Genomic DNA, 21,814 nt, shown 5'->3' with positions numbered 1-21,814 from the left:
CGACGAGAGACCGGGGAAGATAGTGCGGTAGAGTTGCATTCCCAACTTTGGAAAAGCCGCAGGTAGTAGCAACCAAGATTTCTGCCACAGAAAACTGTAAGTGAGGCCAGCCTCAATTCAGACTCGGAGCACAGCTCAAAGTCAAACTTCATGAACCTGGTAACAGAATCCCTTTAAAGTAAAACACTTTTGGTTGGCACTCCCGGTCTCAGAGCTGGAATAGGTAATTCGATCCAAAACCAAATCCCCATTGCCACCAGAGGTTAGTGGAGACCCCTAGCCTGAATGCAGAGCCCTCTCACATGAAGTTGATGTTTACAATTGTGCTACGACTTCCTGCTAGAAGAGTGGGATTTCATTACCAGTCTTTAAACAAAGCACAGAACAAAGTTGAAAACTGGAATTGGCGAATTGAAGAAATACTTTGCAGGGTTGGGTTCACAATAGTTTCCATAAACATTACACCCATGGCGGACATTCATTTAATTATCTTTAGGGCAGGTTTTTATGTCATGATGACCTTTAATATGATTTCACCGCTGACTTTAATGAAATGACTGTATCTCATTCATTTGTCCCTTCCCATCCTACATATCCTCCGTCTCTCCGGTCCATGATCCGTCACCCTGCCCCCATTATATCAGTAAATCCTATCCAATATAAAGACATCATTATGAAGGCATATTCTCAGGACATTGTTAAATATTACAAAGTAAAAGGGCTTGAGGAAGAAAAGGCAGAGTGATAACGGGGATTAAGAACTTATTAAACCGACTTTATGATGTGACTGCGACAATGATTTCCCTTTTTAATCCGTGGAAGTGAAATTTCAGAGTCCAGGACATTTAAATAATAGGCGACCGTTCAACCAGAGAGAAAGGTAAAATCTAATCTGATTCAAAGAGCTGAAAGCGATATTCACTTTATATATAGTGTAGAAAGTTTGAAGAAAGTCTCCAGCGAGTCTTTACTACCTGTTGAAAAAGAATTCTAGCTTTTTATCACGTATTAGTGCGCCGTACATTAAAATTAAATAGAATAATGAAAGAGAGAGGAAGAGCGACGTCCTTTTTAACTGTTTTCTACTTTGTCTAATGGGTAAGAGTTGGGGCTCTTGGTCCCTATTAAATGGGGGTTCTACCATTCAAGACTCCCGACGATCAGCTATTTGCTGAGTCAGTGTGTTTGTACAATAAGCTGATCTTTGCAGAAAGCAGACAGCTCCGTTCCCACAGCAGTGGCCATGTTTGGTATTGCAGGCCAACTTCCCATTCTTTTCAAGGCGATTTGGATTTTAATGCGGAATTGCGTGCAGAATTCAACTCCACATTTGAGTAGGTAGAATCTGCACCAAAAATTTGGTACTGTAATTGATATGTTGTGAATTTAAATTCCGCACTGCATGTCAATTTCTACAGAGGATTTTTTTCCGCAGCGTGAGGACAGGATTTTTTAAAATCTTATTCACTTTGCTGCTACTGTGAATGCCATGGATTTTCCGTGCAGACAGTCCCCACAGAAGGTTGGCAAACCCACGCCATGTTGACATATTCTTATAAGGCCATGCATGCTCCTATTGGAAATTTTAAATGGCCTACTAGGTGCGCTGTAATAAGAGACCCATGTCATAGGCCTTTCACTCAGTCATCCAGCAACTGATGCCCCAAACAGTCTTCGTATAGTGATCTTTCTCTGAAAACTCTGCCTTATATTCCCGGTCCTTGTTACAAGGCTTGTTGAAAGGTCTGACATTGATTTGCAGGAATACTGCATTCTAATAGGTGGCGCTGTAGAGGCATTGTTCTGTCTTCACATTTACATAAATTTCCCAGGGGAGCATGCACGGCTTTATAAGTTTTCTCACACCGACTAGGTGCTCTCCCTAAGGAGAAATGTTACCCCTTCTGACCTATGGTTACAAAGGAACTGAAAGACTTAATGAATTAAAACGATCTAAAAGGTTCAGTCCATCCCCCTTGATTTCAATGGGCCTTAAAAAACTTTCAATTTGCTTCCATTCATTTGGTTTATGCTTTTTTACTGGAACAAATAGTGCAACAGTCTGGAATCGTCCTGGAACTGATCACCTGCTGGGTAGCCCATCCAGGGGAAAAAAAGAACACAAAAATGTATCACTTAGGGTGGACACCCACTGGCGATATTTTCTTTCTTGCGCTGCGAGAGCTTGGGAAAACTCTCACCTCGCAACGCAAGAAAGACGCCGGAATAGAACTGGCATATCGCTAGTGCTTTCAATGGGGCCAGCGGCAGAATCGCTAGCCCCATTGAAAACATAGGGAGAATGCCGCGGACTTCTGCCACAGCTGTGACAGCTGTGGCAGAAGTCCGCGGCATGCTATCCCATTGCTTTCAATGGGATCGGCATGGCTGCCGATCCCATTGAAAGCACTGCTTTCTGGCAAGCCCTGCAGTATGATTATCGGGGAAAGGCTTGAAATATAAGCCCTTCCCCGATAATCATCAATAAGTGGTAAAAAAAATGTAAAACAAATTACTCACCTCTCCGACGCTCAGACGCGTCCTCCGGCTGGCTCCCCTGCACTGCTGTTAAGCTCTTTCAGCAGGCGGGGATTTAAAAATCCCTGCCTCCTGAAAGGGCTGTGCTGATTGGCTGAGGGCTCAGCCAATAGCAGCTAGTGCTTAGCTATTGGCTGAGCGCTCAGCCAATGACAGATAACCCTTAGCTATTCATTCATTAGCATGCCGCGGACTTCTGCCACAGCTGTGCAGAAGAGACTTTTCCTTTACTCTTGCAGCGCAGTGGAGAAAAAACCGACAGTGGGTGTGAGCCCTTAGTAGCGGAAAAACATTGTCTAGTTAGATGAATCCAGATTTCTGTTGTCCCATGCTGATGGAAAAGTCAGAATTTGATGCAAGCAGCATGAACCGATGACCCATTCCTGTCAGCTGGTCAGAACAGGTCAGCACCTCCTTCTAATCTTCAGTAACAACAAGAAGGTTCCTGTCCGCAGGGGCAGATATTCCTGCAGAACAATTTGAACACCAAGAGGTATCTACATCATAATGAATAGCTGCGGTTCTGGAGGCCATAGAAGGTCCAACGTGCTACTAGATGAGGGGCTCTAATAAAGAGCCCATTTAGTCTGCCTATCCATCCCGTGTTCCTATACTTGCATTAGTTGCATAGGCTGCTAGTGACCATTTTCCATTATGAATAGAATTATAGTGACTACAATGGTTGACCTCACAATACAATAGTCTTTAGAGAATTGTCACTCCATTCAGTATATACCAGGAAAACAATAACCAATTTGATGGAATTCATTATTTTCTGAATACATGGCCTTGATAACATTATTAATGTGGCACCATCTATCTTGCAGAGGACATTCAGGAGTGGGTTGTGTTGGCATACAGGCATCAGGGAGAAGCTTTAGCCTGTGCATACAACTCTGCTTCCTTATTATCCAGTCATTCATTAGTAAGGCTACTACTACAATGTCACAACTTTATATTAACACTTACTTAACTGTTACTTAACCATTTTCATTGATTTCAGTATAGTGGGATTTAAAGGGAATGGGAATATTTATCAAGTCTTGAAGGTCAGATTTCTGGTGTACAAAAGTCAAAAATAATGGCTCGGACCATAATTTATGACTGGGCTTTCTTATGCCAACCGCCAACATGTTTCTGAAAGCGGGCAGGGCCAGGTGAAAGGGGCGTGGCCTGACAAATTTACTATAAATTACACCTTAGCAGGTGTAAATTATTGCTAAAATCTATGCAAGCTTGGAGCACACAGAGGTGTCTCCAGATACGAGAAATGTAATACAAGGCTAACTCCTCATTTGTCACACTTATGGCAGGGCAAACTTTACTAAGTAAATATGCGCCAATGTGTTATTAAAAAATTACTTCTTACAGAAGTCATTTTTTTATGTTAAATATATTTTAATGAATTTTGGATGACTTTTTATTTGTGATGCCACTATTTATATTGAAAAAAAATCCTATATTGCTGCAGTTCTGACCACTAGGCCTATTGATAATCTGACACTTCCTGTTCTGTAGAGAAAACTTCTCACCCTCCATCTCATTATCATCACAGACAGAATTACAATGAGAGGTGACACCCATATATAGATAACACAGGATCCATCATTCACAATAGGTGATGGTCACAGCTCACCTCCTCCCCTCCCTACACAGGTCACAGAGTATGCCCACTGTACTCTCAAATAGATGTCTGTAGGTGATCCTCAGAGGTTACTTTTTTCCTCTTCCCACACAGGTCACAGGGCATGCCTTTTTCCTATAGTAGTCACTGCCTATTGTGTCTATGGCCCATGAGACTGCTCTAAAACATATGTCTAAATGCTGTTCCCATAGTCATATACGGATAATAGAATTTTAAAGATCTGCAATTGGAAAACAAAAACAGATTTGAAAAAGGAAAATGTTTCACTATCTGTTTGTAATTGTTAAAGATATGTAGGTGCTGCAGGCCCTTTAAATATTTATGGTAGATACACAGAATACACCCTAAATGTCTGATGGGTGCATATACAACCTTTGAGACCTTCACCTATCTATAAAACATCCATTAGGAGAACAGATCTCTAGTAAATGTTATTTGCTGATTCTTGGCCACCGCATTCCCCATACTTTTCTAGAGGGCGCTCTTTCCAAGGAATTCTATAAGATTTAAAGTTATAGCTGAGTGTTGTTGGACCAACATCTATGAGGCATTTATAACAAATTCCATAAGGCTTGGACTAACGCTTACAGGAACATGTGAATCCCTTGGCGGATCCTGAACTAGGAGTAGATCCCCAGGTTCACACTAGCAGCACGAGCAGTGTGCGACACAGTACGCTTGCTGCACTAAATATGGATAGGCAATATCTCAGACACTTATACCTCCATGTAAGCAGTTGGATAGTTTATCTATTTATAGACGTGGACCACCTAAAATTACATTAGAAGGCCGGCTAATATCTTCTCTCTCTGAGCTCCCCCTTCTCGAGGATGCTGCATGGGCTCCATCACGAATCATCTTGCAGCTTCTTGGTTCTGCATGTGGCCTGGTGCAGCTCACAAAGCTGAAAGGCTCACAAGGCCAAAGCAAGAGCCGGGCATGAGGATACTGATAGAACCGCCAAGATAGAAACAGTTGCATTTGACAAGCAACCTTTTAAAGCGACCCTCCAGTTTTAGGTCAAAATCTTGTCCTGGGACTGGAAGGAGCCGTTATATTACCTACTGTTGGTCTTCTGTATTGATGGCTCTCTGATCCACTGGTTGCTGGTCCCATTTTCAGCTATCAAAGATGGCCAGCACAGTCTTCAGACTACCTAATCCCTACAGTGCATTGGCATTGTTAGACTACCAAGACACTTTACCGGCTGTCTGTTCGATCATCACTGCTCATGTGATCAGCGCTGGCCATTCAGGGAAGAGCACACTGTACAGTAGGTAACTGGAAAATTGCAGTGGTATTGGACGACCGAAAAGAGTATCCCCAACTGGCAGATTGGAGGGACATTGGCAGAGAACTCCAGCAGGTAATATACTTCCCTCTTTCGGTCCCAGGATAGAATTTTTTCCCGAAACTGGAGGGTCACATACAGGCCAATTTCACACAAGTGTACAACATTAAGGCCGTATTTCTGTGCCCGTAATATGGACGTGTGTCCCGGCTTGACGCCGTTATTTACTGATCTGAGCGGTCACCATTAAAGGAAACTATAGTTTGGGTCAAACAACCCTGTTCAGGACAGACATATGTATTACATATGCAGAAATAGGGCTGTAATGCTCTTGTGTGAAACTAGCCTAAGGGTGAAATCACACGGAAATCATGCCGATTTAAGGTTTTACCGCAAACTTCAAAAGGTTTTAAATTAATTGCTAAAGGCCCCATGGATTTGTCGGTAAAACGCCTGTTCATCTGCACAACTTTGCGTAAACTAAGAGTTAAATGTAAGTAGGTCGCAGGAAGGGAAGAGGCCTTATAGGTCACATGTATTTCAGGCGCGATTCCTCTAGTTAGCGAATGGGAACAAGGTTAAAACCAAAGCTTATTCCATTGTATTCTCTAAAAAGCGCCATGAATGATCCACTTCCATTTGTGTTTCGCCTTTCAATTAAATAAATAGAATTTTTTTTTATTTTTCACAACAATAAAATGTTCCAAATTAAGTGTAGCCCATGTAGTAGTATTAATGAAATCCCAAGGATAAAGAGCAGTGAGGTCTCCTCTTCTATCAAGCTGATAAAAACATTGCTTACAAGGCTTCTGTTTCCAAGATGACTGGGTAACAACCAAACGAACATGCACTGAGTGGCCCCTATATTAGACCCCGCAGCCCTTTCATGATTGAAGCTTACCTGTATGGAAGTTAGAACCGTTACCCCGGGGTGCAGCATAAAATCACGGGACAAGTGTGAATCCACATTGGATAGGAAAATTCAGCAGTCTGAATGACTTCCAACAAGACTTGGGGCCCAGACTAGTCGGGGCCAGGATTTCACTGCTAACCTTGTGGCTTTTTCTCATGTAACAGTGTAGAGAGAATACAGAGAATGGTGGGATCGAAAAAAACATCCAGTGAAAGGGGAGTCCTATGGGTCGAAATAACTCATCACCAAAAGGGGTCATAGAGGAAGTCAGGAATCATTCTGAACAACAGTCAAGAGCAGCCGAATACATACCTCAACCTAATGCATACCTCAACCTAATGCATACCTCAGGGCCCTCCCCTCTATTGTACAAGCTTTGCATCAGTTTAATATTGTATGTTTACCCTTTTTTCTAAACCTCTTTGGAGTTTGTTTGCACCATACAAATAAAGATTAGGGGAACAGTACCTATTTTTGACCCAAATCCCTCTCTCCTTCTTTCGCCCTTAAATGTCCCTATTTTTGACCCATGAAATAGATATGCAAGAATAAACCTAACATATTGCTCCAGAAACTGTATGGTTCCTAACTGCATCCGAGACCGCAGTTTGCATATTATTCCATCATACGATGCAATTTGGATCATAAAAATGTCTACATTCTTCTTATTTTTGGGCTAATATTTAAATTAAAAGCTTTCAAATTATAGATATGCATAAAAAATAATTCTGTGTCACACAATGAACCATGAGTGTCTCTCTTTGACCATCCAAAAAGTTGGGAGGTATGCGAATGCAATACTGATGCTCCGACTAATATATCTGAACGCACAATTCATTGTTCTTTAGCATGGATGGGTTATAGACAGGAACTGGTCATCTGTTGCTAAGAAACATGGCAAAAAAAGACTCCAGTGGGCAAGGAGTACAAAAATTGTATCATTGAGCAGCGGAAAAACATCTCCTGGTCAGATGAATCCAGATTTCTGTTGCACCGTGCTAATGGGAGGTCAGAATTTGGTGCAAAAACCATGAATCAATGACCCCTTCCAGTCAGGTTGGTGGAGCAATGGTATGGGAATGTTTTCTTGACACAGCCAGAGTCTTTTGATACCAGTGTATGAACACTATGATGAATTATTGTGGTTCTGAAGGCCAAAGTAGGTCCAACATACTACTAATGGGTGACTCTAATGAAGTGAAAATTTGGTGTAGTTGCCCAATGTTTAAAGGGGTTGTCCCGCGCCGAAACAGGTTTTGTTTTTTTTCAACCCCCCCCCCCCCCCCCCCCGTTCGGCACGAGACAACCCCGATGCAGGGGTTAAAAAAGAACACCGGAGAGTGCTTACCTGAATCCCCGCGCTCCGGTGACTTCTTACTTACCTGCTGAAGATGGCCGCCGGGATCTTCTCTCTCCGTGGACCGCAGGGCTTCTGTGCGGTCCATTGCCGATTCCAGCTTCCTGATTGGCTGGAATCGGCACGTGACGGGGCGGAGCTACACGGAGCCCCATTGAGAAAAGAAGAAGACCCGGACTGCGCAAGCGCGGCTAATTTGGCCATTAGACGGCGAAAATTAGTCGGCTCCATGGGAACGAGGACGCTAGCAACGGAGCAGGTAAGTGAAAACCTTCTTATAACTTCTGTATGGCTCATAATTAATGCACAGTGTACATTACAAAGTGCATTAATATGGCCATGCAGAAGTGTATAGACCCACTTGCTGCCGCGGGACAACCCCTTTAAGGGGTTCTTTTTGGGTTTCTATTGAGCTTTTCAGGCATTTTCTTGGCAAAAATAATGCAGACTATTCAAAAATAAAGGAAACACCAAGAACCCCATAGAAATCTCTGGAAACATTTGTTTGTATCCATCAAAAAAGATTTGAAAGCTGTGATGATTCTATTATAAATGGAAATCATGATGTTAGTGTGAACAGAACTATAAAGAGGTTGTCACCCAGACTTTCCAGTCTCCTAACTGGTAAATACACTTTTATGCAACTTTGCCAACTATGATCAAAAATCTAGTCATTATCTGTGGTCTTATGGATTTAATCAGTAGATCTGGACTTGTTCTTGACGTCTTCGAGCTTAGGACATCAGATCACGGCTCTGATGTTTCTCTGCTTCGTCTCTATGGGAGGTTGGTGACATTAACTAATGTTCCGTAGACAGTAAGAAGGATCTTCTGAGTGCTGACTGGCAGCTACCGTTCTGATCTGACGTGTTTGTTCTGGAGAGGGCAAAACATACTGCAGATAAAAATAAAGAATTGCCTACAGTTTTGTCTCTTCCCACCAAGGTACAGAGACCAACCGCAATACTTTTCACTTCTAATCAATGATAGAATGCTCGGAGGAAACATTAAAGGATCTCAACATATTCAAGCCAAAGAAAAGGGAAGATGACAAACGCTTTAGAATACCTATAAAGGAAATAAAAAACATCACAGTGCTGCTGGGCCGAGAAGCAGGTTTCATAGCAGGGGATGAGTTAAAGGGAGAGGTCAGGCTGGCTCAGAAGACGACGAAAGGATTTTATTTTCCACCTTCTCCAACAATGGAAGCTAAATAAATATAAGAATCCAATAACCAAAAAGAATCACTAACATAAAACCCGGCTCGTAGCCAAGAGTTGTGTGAATGCCACACTGAGTGTTAACTTCTACATTAACTTCTATGTTACCACGTGCTGTGCCTTTGAGTCATCTTTTAGAAAATGCAACAATACAAACTAAATATGAGTCCTTGAAAAAGTAGAGCAGAAAAGAAAAATAGCTGAGTCTCATAGTTAGAGATGAGCCAACTGAACCTGTTGAACCCAAATTCAGGTCAAAATTTGCTAAAAATGTGGTTCGGTGACAACGCAGACCTCAGTTGGTTCATTTATGCCAAAACGGAAGTTCATAAAAACCACTAAAACATATAATAAACACAAATAACTTTACACAGGATGACTACAGGCTGAATAAGCAAGTGCGAATGCAAATGACAGACGTTCATTGTAAACATGGCCCCCAGTAGGGTTACGAGAGATAACCCTAGTAGTTAGTTGTTTTGTTTCAGCTCAGCTAAGAAATAGCCGTCGGTTGGTCAAAAGTCAACAGGTGTAGAGTCACATTTGTTCATATGGTGGCAACCTTTGAAGGAATTTGCATGGGGATCCACTCTATGGACAATATGTTGGAAAACAACTAATAAACAATAACCCCTATGTGTAAAAGCAAATGAAGACTGTCATTTGTATGCTTCAATGACTTTTCTGAGCAACTATGTGAACGATAAATTGCTCCATATGCAGGTACTTTAGGCAACCCTTGAGCTTTCCAGTCACGGAGAAGTAATGTCTCCCACTAGCCTGACCAGCGTTGGTTGTAAAATAGGCTATTCTCCTCTCTTCCAGTCTCGAGATGAGGTGTGCAAGAAAGTGGAAGACCATGCCATTCCTGAGTTGATTGCTGTGAGTTCCGGTTCTTGATCTCTGGGATGTAAAGTTATATTGACTGTTTTGTATTTTACCTGATACCTGTCGGACCAAGCAAAACATTCGATTTGCCGAGGCTGTTGTCCAATCTCTTTTTTAAAGAGGCTATCCATGCAAATGCTATTGATGACCCATCCTCACTATAGTTCATCAATAGTTGATTGGCTGAGGTCTGCAGCTGATTCCCGCTAATTGGGTGCCCAATTGGCTCCAACCCTAGTGTAGTGGTTGGCACTTGTAATTGCAGCTGTCATTGATTTTATAATTATGAGTGTCAGTTGCGACACAGGGGTTGGAGCCAAATGCTTCCAATCCAACCCTGTTTACTGCGGCTCTGACAGCAGACGCCTGCTTCACTGAGCAGCTGGGGTTCCAGGCAGTGGACCTTATCAAATCAACTATTGATGACCTATTCTAAGGTCATCAATAGTTTTTGCTTGAAACCCCCCCTTGCATCTAACTGAAGTATAGCCCCAACCTGCTTATGCATATACATGTTATGAGTACGTTTGACTTTAGTTGGACATGAAAAGGGTGGCTTTTTGAGGAAGACAGACACTTTTCTAAGACTAGATGGTTTAAAGGGTTGCTCTAGATTAAGATTTGGTACTGTAAAGCATGTAGATAGGGAGATCTTGAATGAGTCTTAGAAATAATGTTCCTTTGGAAGGATTCTTTACTACCAGGAAGTTCAAAAAACAGATCTTTATCTCTTTGTAGGGGGTGTTATCAGCTGCTTCCAATGGTGTGCCCTTTACTAAATACAGTAACAGAAGCAGCGCCAAGCCTGCCGGAAGGGACTAATACATCAATGCATTTGGGAGTTCAAGCAAACCAAATATCAGCACATCATATACTCTAGAGAAAAAATATTTTCATCCACTTTTGGGCTGCATACATTTGTTAAATTCACGATAAATAAATTCAGGTTTTAAAAAATATTTAACGCAACTCAGTTAAAGGGCCAGTCCGTTGTATATTAATTTCCATTCATGATATATCAATATATATAAGTGAGCTAGTATTATCTTGGTTAGTTATTTATTTCAGTCTGAAACTCCTCTTCCCCTCTTTCTGCTCATATGGTCATGTGATTTCAATTTTGACCAGCTCGGATTTACTTGGGTTGATGTTTTCAATTTCTAGTCAGTTTCTTAGTCTGTGTGCCACTATTACATGGACCCTACCACAGGTGCTGCTTAGAGGGGGACACAGGCACTCCTGTCACAGTTACTGTTGACAATTAGAGGCTCCTGACCTGCAGTTATAATAGAGGACATTATAACTCATTTACCAGATGGTATACCTATGGACTGTAGTTTATTTAGAAGAATATAGGAGGTAAACAGTCTACCCAGCAGGCAGAAATGGTACAGCCTCTAGCGAATGTTGTATGGATGCATTGTTGGATTGATGTGAAAGTGAAAGCAAAAACCTCACTATCAAGATGGTGCATGATAGGCATCAGAGAGGAGGCTAAACCGCAGGAAAGAGGCAGTAATACACAGAGAAGACCTCCAGAGTGTAACAGGTACTCCAACATGAGTTCTGCCCAAACCTATTGGTTGTAACTCAAACACAAGGCTATTCTGCACCTAGTCTAAGGTGGCCCTTGAGTTTTCCAGTCATGGAATAACAACTGTCTCCGAATCAAGTGAGGGAGGCAGGGATGGAAAAATGTGTTTTTGCTGGAGTGGTCTTTTGAGATACTCAAGTCATAATCCTACCTAGAAAATGACTAACATCTCTTAAATCTCAATTTTTCCTTTAAAGGGTTAAATAAATATTATTGGTGGGCTTGGGATGCCACCTATAGTAGGTTTCACTCTGCTGCAATACTGTACAGCCGCAGTAGGTGTGTCTAACACTGGCAGATCTACTGAACCGACCTTTCTGAATTATTGGGTGATCTCTATGGGGATCTACCTTCAGGCAGTAGGATTTGGAGGGTCTGGGTGTTGGTACCAGGGCTACATACATACTATAAAGGCAGACCACAAGACGGTTATTGGGTTATTGGGTCTGTTAAAGGCAGACCACAAGGCTGTTGGAGAGAGAAGGCCCATCCCTGCTTGTCCTGTCCCATTTGGTATTGAGTGGCATGGATCTGGTCAACTCATTTCTCCATATTGTTATAAAACAAAGAAGTGAGAAGGATCTTGTAAAAGGTTACATGAAGAAACAAGGGAACAGCTGGCAAAACTAGTGACCATAAAAAGGGTCCATTTTGATCTTGGCTAATGACCCACTCTCGCTTCTATGTACATGACCGATTGCTACTGTAATACAGATGCTAAAATGGACCACATAGATGTCTGGCTGTGTTGCCACCTATCAGTTGTGTCCAGCCTAGTCCTGGAAAAATAACAGAAACATTGGGAAGAAAAAGTTTTTTTTCCTAAGCCATTTTTTTCTGGAAAAATTGAAAGAAAAAAAAATGTGTAGAATATTTTATTTTCCAATGATAAATATTATGGTATCCAAACTACATGACATAAAAATGGCTTTGGAAAAAAATGGGACAACATATTTTTTTCCCCCAATTCTTCAATTTTTTTTTCTAGGCCTTTCCATCCCTAGTCCAGCCAGTGTTTTTATGCTGAAGAAGAACACAACTGATGACATTTTTCTATAGCTGGACATATTTAGCCAGAGACAGAAAAATGTAACATTTTTCTGTACAGCAAAGAAAATAGTGGAGTGCCTGCCAAGTAGGCAGACCACACAGTCACTACAAGGCCTGTGGTGAGGTTGGGTTTCGAACAGTCCCATAGAAAATCATGGGAGCAGTACATGCTGATCGGTGGGGGTTTCACTTCTGAGATCCTCACTAATCCTGAAACCAGGGATCCTGTGCTACTTCTCCCTCCTGCAGGAACCTAATGGAGTGCTGGCTGTGCATGTGTGGTCGACTCTCCATTCATTTCAATGGGGCTAATGGAAATACCTGAGTGCTTGCTGCTCAGCTATCCCTGCATCTATATTGCAAATTAATGGAGGAAGACAAAGGCCATGTGACCCTTGTCCTCAGGATCAGTGAGGGTCTCAGCGGTGAGACTCCCACCAATCAGCAAGTTATCTTGTATCCTCTGGATAGGGGATAACTTGTAATTCGAGTACAATCCCTTTAAGCTATTCTGGATTCAGGATGTAAATGAAGGCTAACTTGAACATGATTTTTAATTTTTGGCATGCGCTTTAACTATTGGCGAGGCTCAGGTGTTGCCAGATTCTAGTAGAAAAAGTTTAGAAAGCTCATGTAATTCGCAACGCACAGACTCCTATCAATCTTCTGAAATATCTACATGACTGGACAGAAAACATGATATGTTGTAAAGCCCTTTAGGCTTCCTGTGTGAGTGTCAGATCCAGTTTTTGTAAGCATTCAAAAAAAACTGCTTCTCATTGCCCTTGGAGAAACTGAATTGACCTTGAAATGTGTTGGGCATCCGCAGCGGCTTCCTTGGACTACAGCAGCTGGCAAAATAGATTTAGAGTTTAATAAGTGTCTCTCCAAGTTGTCATTCTCTGACTCCAAACCTATAACCAGGTGTTCCCTTCAGTGACCCCATTTTCTATCTGCACACTCTTAAAGGAAAACGGAACTATTAGTTGATTTCTGCAAAGGGACGGATTAGAATTATTTCAAAACCTGAAATTAAAGGGATTGCTCAGCTGCTTTTTGAAAATTAAATGTCAGGTGCAGATGGCCTAAAATAACAAATCAAGCAGTACTTACCTGTGATCGGCCCTGGGGATTCAGCGTGCAGCCATGCTGTTTACCCAGTTTCTATTAAAAGCGGAAGTCAGGTGACCACTGTCTGCTAATCAGAGGCCACAGTGCCACTAATTATCCTCCTGGCATCTGGACTCATGCCCAGGGCCATGATGCCCGGAGGTCTGAATGGTAACGATGCAACCTTTGATTGGCAGGCAGCGGTGACCTTAGAGACCAGGTGAACATCGAGACTGGGGCACCGAGGATAGGTAAGCACTGCTTGATTTCTAATTATAAGTCATCTGCTCTTGAGATTTAATTTACAAAAAAGTAACTAGTAGTGATGAGTGAACTCTGGAAAACTTTGGGTTGGCTAGTTTGACAAACTTTCGCAAAAAGTTTCTTTTGGTCTAAATTAGCCCGTACCAAACTGGAGGTTCACCAAAACTCCTAAAGCTTATTATAATACTCTCTAAGAGGCATGAAAGTCCCATATAAGACTCTGAGTGTGTTATGTGGGACTTTTATGACTCTGTTTGGGATATATGCTCAAAGACAATGTTACACTCCAGTTTTCAGGACTACTGTTGAGCAAACCGTACCGGTAGAATCCTTATTCAGGTCGGACTTTGTTAAAGGTATAGAGCAACAGAAACCCGAACCAAGCTTTTGGCAAGGTTTAACCTGAAACAGGGTTCTACTGGCTCGGTTTGGTCAACAACCAGATAACCTCTTTTTAGATAGTGGAAGGAGATTTGGGAAAATCGCTGATAATGATCACAAATCCTGCAGACATTAGATCGTTACTTTTTCTGTAGCTCTTAACTTGTCTGACATGGTAAGATGATTCTCACCTGAGGAAAAAATGTTCATAGGGCTAGAGATGTAGTCAGTGTCAAAAATATAAAGATCCTGGCTCAGTGGTCACTACAAGTACCAAACTTGGTGCTCAGAAGGTGATATGAACATTGCTTTGAGCATATATCCCCAATCTAAAAGGTGCACCATGTAAATGTGGATACAGAACAATTTTGAATCTCCTTGAACTGAACTACATTGAACTACTGGCCCTTTCATGACTGACGCTTCCCTGTATGGAAATTATCCCAGTGACCCTGGAGTGAAGCATAAAATCACATGACAAGTTTTCCGTGGAGCAGTTTCAGTGTGAATCCACATTAGATGAGAAAATCCAGCGATCCAAGTGATTCCAATGAGGTCTGATCATTGGAGCTAGACTCGTCAGCACCAGGATTTCACTGCCGGCCTTGTGGGGTTTTCGCGTTTAACACTATGGAAAGTATACAGAGAATGGTATGAGTGAAGAAAACATTCAGCAAAAAGGGGTCCTGTAGACAGAAACAACTCATTGCTAAAAGAGGTCAGAGGAGGTTGTTATCAAAAATTATTCTGATGAACAGGCACTGCACAATCAAGAAAACTGCAACTGAATACAACGCTGGTGTTCCAACTAACATGTCTGAACACACAATTCACCATCCCTTAGCATGGATGAGCTATAACAGAAGACGACCATTTCCTGTGCCATTGTGTCACCAAGACCCGACTCCAGTGGGCAAAAGAACACAAAAATTTTAGCACTGAGCAGCAGAAAAACATTGTCTCATGGGAGGTCAGAATTTGGCACAAGCAGCATGAATCGATGACCCCTTCCTGTCAGGTGATGGAAACATGTCAGCACCTTAAAATTTGCAGCAACTACAAGAAACGTCCTGACGGTGTGGGGCAAAATTCCTGCAAAACGATAACAACACCTATTAGAATCTATGCCCTAGTGAGTTGCTGCAGTTCAGAAGACCAAAGGAGGTCCCACACGCTACCACGTCTCTAAGAAAATGACCACTCAATGAAACCTAAATACATGGTTCACGTCATAAGATCTGGCAGATCTAGTAATATACAGATGCTTTTCTTATTTACACTAATTCTGCAGTCACTGACTTTTTCATGACAATACTAGAAATCTGTGAACATCACAAACTTCCTTTTCGGTTCAACTGAGGTTTTATAAAGGACGACAACAACACATGCAACATACAGCAGGTGATACAGGTCATTAGAGGGATAGAAGGATGCAAACAATAAAAAGTAGCACACGTAATAGATGAAATGTCATTTTATAATGATACATTGCATCAAATCTAATCATAAGCAGGGGTGGGACAATAGAAGGGGAGGAGTTCGTAGTCACACCCAGGCTCAGGATCTCCAGGTTACACTTCTGATAATCAAAAATAGCAGAATCGATTTGCCAGATTAGATTTATAGCGATCGACATTGGGGAATAGAATTCTCTCATCTCTAATAATAACCATCACTTTCCGGTTCTTTCCATGTAGTGCTGACCTCTATTTAAGTTACTTTTTTCCCATTGATTCAGTATTATTTATATGTCATATTTCTCATCACATCCAGAGTTTTTTTTCCCTATCACTGGGTTCATGAACAAGTTCTGTATTAGCATGTGGTGGCTTCTAACATTTCTTGCCTACAAAGCACAAGCCGCTAGTGCCCAGAGGTTTATAAAGATTTTGCTTTCCTCTTTGGACTTCAATAGATGCAACTGTGCCTTTGCTCCTCTGATCTACATACACATAAATAGCCCACAGTGGGGTTCAGTTTTAGTTTCTTAAAGAAACTTTATACCATTTTCCCACATTTATATATTCCGGGTATTATTACTATTAAACTGGGACATACACATTGACTTGCCAAAAGTCCTGGGATACCAGTATGTAAATTGATTATGAAGTGGCATTACCTCAGGTGAGGGCTTGGGAACGCCCACACATGTATAAGTTGTCAGGTGTCATCTTGTGAATGAGGTTGAACTTTGGCCAGCATGCTCATGGCACGGAGTTCGAACAAGGCGTGATAGTGGGTGCCAGATTTCTGAAGTTGCTCAGGCACTTAACATTCTTAAATCCACAGATAATACATCATAGAAGGCATTACCACCCACAGTGGACAGCACAGTGGCCACCCATGAGTGCTTAATGATCGCAACTGGCTAGAATTGTCCATGTGAATAGACAAGTGACTCCAGCAGAAATCACATCCACCTCCAATGCAGGAGGCCCCACACACATATCCCACAGGCCAGGGCGGAGTTTTTTTTAGCTTCCATGGGATATGGGAGCAATAGACCCACCAGAGTGTCTCTGTTAACATGTCAACACTGGACGTGATATATCACCTGGGATTGTAAGGTTGCTAACTGGACCCTAGAGGACTGGCAATTTGCAACATGGTCCAATGAGCCATAGGCTGATGGTAGGGTTTGCATGTGGTGCAAATCCAATGAAGTCATGATGAACCCTAGTTGTCAACAAGGCATTGTGCAGGCTGGTGGTGCCTCCATACTGGCGAGTTTTCATGGCATGGATTGGGCTCACTGGTCCTCCTAAACACATCAGTGACAGATGCCCACTGTTTGGTAACCATCTTCAGCTTTTCATGGACTTCATGTGTCCCCACATTAATGGGATATTCCAGTGGGATGACGCACAGTGCCAGTGGGCCCTTGTTGTCCAGAATTGGTTTGAGGAGCATTCTGTAGAGTTCCTACAAATGGTTAAGCCTGCATGTTCGCCCGACATGTGTCCAACCTGTCTATCTATCTAATTCAAAGAAACTTAATTGGAAGGACCAAGTAAGCGGTATTGGCAAGGCAAGTTTGTGAGTCCGGGTGAGAGATTAAAGAATAGGGACACAGGTAGGGACAAAGAAGTTCTCCATGGCAGCTGATCATTCTTCTCTCAGTCTATAGGAGATATTACCATACTATGCTGCCGTAGCCGCTATCTCTTGATTTTTCTTGTACTGTATGTTCATTACACATTAACATACTGACTTGTAACTTTGACTTCTCTAAAGTTTGACTTCCTGTTGTTGCCATGAGTCTCTCCTCTGTCTTCTTGCCGTCTTGTCCTTTATCATTACAAGCACATATTCAGGTGGAACATTCTGATTCATACAACAAGGAAGCCTTGATACATTTTAAAAAAATTCTTCGACTAAACTTCAAAGCACAACTCCAAGCAGGATTCCTTCTCTCAGAACAATCTTATTTTTTTCTTAAAGTTTTTCTCTTTTGCTGTTTGTTTAGGTTGTTTACTTCCCTGCAAGGACATTTCAGAAAGTAGCCGAGTCTAAAGTATGCAGTCAGTGGGAGCTCCATGGATTTGGTCACTTTGGAGCATGCGGAATTACCTAAGTGAGGTCTTACAATGATCTATAAAGTAAAGTAATACGCTCTTTTTCTGTGGGCTATCAATCTTACCTCAGCGCATGAGGCGCTTTTCTTTTCTCAAGGCTCTCTTACATTGTCTATGAATTGTGTACTCTATAAAATGTTATGAGCACCAAGAGGCCGAGTCTAATGAGACTGGGAGACAATGAGCGCAAACGTGTCTGGAGGGCCGAAATAGAGAATGGAAACAGTGAAAAAGGAAGGAAAATAAGTTACAGAAATAAAATATTGTCTATAGATGGGTGATACAGTCTAATAAAAATCTATCTTATCTATCTATCTACAGCAAACTCGAACTTGGCCCTTTCAATGGCTTCTGTTGTCTGATGTATCAATTTGAGGTTTGCTGCTACTGTGCATTTAACAAGTTAAAGGGAATTTATCACCTATGTTATTTCTTACTAAGTGAAACATTTTACATTTTTTTGCAATCTGTTTTAACTTTCTGACTGTTGTGGGCATGCTCTGTGGCCTGTGCAGGGAGGGTGAGGAGGTGAGCCTTGACATCACCTATTGTGATTGGTGGATCCTGTGTTATCTGTACATAGGTGTCACCTCTCAGTGTAATCCTGTCTGTGGTTATAATCAGATGACTGATAAGAAGTTTTTTCTACAGATCAGAAAGTGCCAGACTATTATTAGGCTTAGTGATCAGTGTACAATGAGGGGGAAGGAGGTGAGCTGTGACATCACCTATTGTGAATGGCGGATCCTGCGTTAACTATATATAGATGTCATCTCTTATTGTAATCCTGCCTGTGATGATAATGAGATGATGGCTGAGAAGTTTTCTCTACTGAACAGAAAGTGCCAGACTATTATTAGGCTTAGTGGTCAGTGTACAATGAGGGGGGAGAAGGTGAGCTGTGCATCACCTATTATGAATGGTGGATCCCATGTTATCTATATATAGGTGTCACCTCTTATTGTAATCCTACTTGTGGTGATGGCTGAGAAGTTGTCTCTACTGAACAGGAAGTGTCAGACTATTATTACTCCTAGTGGTCAATGTGAGAACTGCAGGATTTTAGGATTATTTTTTTAAATATAGATCGTGACATCAAAAATAAAAAATAAAAAATTCTTAAAAAACATATTTAACCTAAAATGTGCTTTATGAAACGAGATTATTTTCTGATAACACATCCATTTTAAAGAATATTATTGCACTATTATTATATTTCTGTCCCATTATCAGTCACCGCTATACATAGTGCTACAAGTCAGCTTGTATTTCCTGCAGATTCTCTGCTTTTCTAATTCCTTTAAGGCTTGTAATGAGAATTCGCATGACCTCTGAACGTGTCACTGGAGAGAGACTTTCTAATGCTGTGCTTTTTGATAGAGAGATTTAGGAATCCATATTCCCCGTTTTACCTGTAATGCTTTCCTTCATCCCTGCAAACTGATCTGTCAAAAATCTATTCCAAGGTTCTTATTTTCTGGGAATTGATGCTTGTCAGGTCTTAACATGATAATGGCTCCGACACGGGGGCATCCCAATGTTAGAGAAATACTCATCAATCCCCTAACACAAACCGTGACGCAAGTGTCCTAAGGCGAGTTCAGGGAGGGCAGAATAGACTACATTGCAATCGAAAGTCATCGGCCTTCATGAATATCACAGGGTGTTAGTAATTCAGGTAGATCAAACTCATGTGGCACAAAAAGTGAAAAGGTCACATGTTTGGGTTAACTTTTTGCTTTTTTGGTGAAATATCTGTCTTTATAAAGCAAAATTCAATTTATGGGGCTGCAAAGCATTCAATACGACATAAATTGATAAACGTTTATTAAAAAGGCATTAACAGTGAAAGATCCATCATCGTAATAATGACTGATTGCGCAGTGAAGGACACATTTCATAGTGTTCCCTATTAGCAGTCATTTATAATAGCAACAAGATGGAAAAATTGAAACTAGAAAAAAAGACATTTATGGTAAAAAGTTAAAGTAGTCGAAGATTTGGTGCAAAAACTTTAAGGGGTTCTCCCACTTCTGACACTGTTGGCCTATCCTCATCATACTGGGAACTCCACTGATCCATTGTTTTCTCAGGTCACTGCTGAAATGTAAGTAAAAATCTTTGTGCATTGCTACTATTGTGTAGGCTGAGTCACATTCACATTGAAATTACTGTAACTCAGCCTGCAGTACTGCTTTGGGTCACTGCATAATGTATGGTGCAATCTGCTTCCGGCATTACAGCAGATCTGTATATTAGAACAGCAGTGAACAACTGGTAGGAGCTGTCCTGGGTGGAGGTCCCGAGAAGAGTGGGACAAGCTCTTTATCTTGCCAAACCCCAGACACTGTACCAATATTCTGGGCCAAGGACCGAGAAAGACTGATTTTACATCTTTATAATATCATTAAATGTTATATACTATGTTGTACAAGAAATCAACTGATTGCGAGTTCAAGTCTCCGAGTGGGACTAAATAAAAAAGTTTAAAAAAAATAAAAAAATAAATAAAAAATGTTGATACTGTTACTCATGTATAATCTCTAAATTTTGAATAAAAATTGAATTCGAAAAAATGGAAAAAAACCCAAAAAGCTAAATTACCTACTTTTCAGATTTTTGTCATAAAAATATCAAATTAATAAAAAAAATTAACATAGTATTGTATTTATAAAAGTACAAACTATTAATATATTGCATTATTTATACCATATGGTGAATGCCATAAAAAACCCACAATGACAGAAATTTGCTTTTTTAGATACCTCATCTCCCAAAAAATTGGATGAAAAACAATCAAAAAATAGTATTGTAGGTATAAACAGTGCCATAAGAAACTACAGCTCACCTTGCGAAAATCAAGTCCTCACAAAATGCCATTGATGGAATAATTAAAATGTGATGATGGAGGACAAATTGAAAAAAATATTCAAGTAGTGCAACATAAAACAACCGTATACATTTTCCAATGCCTAATTGTAGTGACCCAAAGAATAAAGTGCACATCACTTATGACCATGAAAGCCATTGAAGGAATGTAGCAATTGTTTTCTGGTTTATTATTTTATTTCTCTTCACTTTGGATTTATTTTAAAGTTTTTCAGTATATTATATAATGGAACCATTAACTAATACCACTTGTTCCACAACAGAGGCCCTCATATGGCTACTTACATAGAAATCTATGTTATGGCTCTTAGAATGTTGAGTTGAAAGAACGAAAACAAAAAAGAGGAAGAATGGCCGATCCTTAACGTGTTCAGCCTATCAATGAGAACCCTGAAACATGACTAGAGGTTTTATGGATAGTGTTGAGTGAAATGAACCAGTAGAACCCAGTTTCACGTCGATCTTTACTAAAAGCTGTGTACAGCATTAACCCAAACAAGGCTTTTAGCAAAGTTTTGTTATTGAGGTAGCAAACCGATTTGAACTGCTTGACACATCAGAAAAGCATCCAGAGGAACTATGGTATGATATACAATCCACAGTTATGTAAACAGCCAGTAAGTATTTCAGCTATAAGAAGCAGGAAAAACGATGCTATTGGTTATCCGAGCAAACCCTTAGAAGAGCAGCAAAGGTGGCCGGCCACAAAGACGAAGTTCGGCAACTAAATGTTGATTTTTAGCGCGTGGCAAGGAAAGACAAGGAAATGGACTGCAATGAGCTGTTACCATACAGCGCGGCACGGGGTCCCGCGGTTGGCGTGCGTCGCTCCGGCGTTGGCTCCGGCGGCCTGGAGCCCTGTGTCGAGGTTATCCCAGCAGCTTGGGGCGGCCGGTGGGCGGCAGCGTGGGCGTGTCTGCCCGTAGGGTGCCGCCCGCACTCCTCCGTTCTTCTTATACAGCAGGGGGTGGAGTGGCTTCCTCCCACTCTCCGCCCCTGGGCGGAGCCGTGTGGTTAAAAGACTGGCAGTGAGTTGAGCTCACTGCCAGTTATTGGTTCTGCTTACACCTAGCCAGTCTGTCTGCAGTTACCCTCAGTC

This window comes from Eleutherodactylus coqui, chromosome 12, assembly GCF_035609145.1.
Source record: "Eleutherodactylus coqui strain aEleCoq1 chromosome 12, aEleCoq1.hap1, whole genome shotgun sequence".
NCBI classification, from domain to species: domain Eukaryota; kingdom Metazoa; phylum Chordata; class Amphibia; order Anura; family Eleutherodactylidae; genus Eleutherodactylus; species Eleutherodactylus coqui.
Note: the sequence above shows the minus strand (reverse complement) of the source record.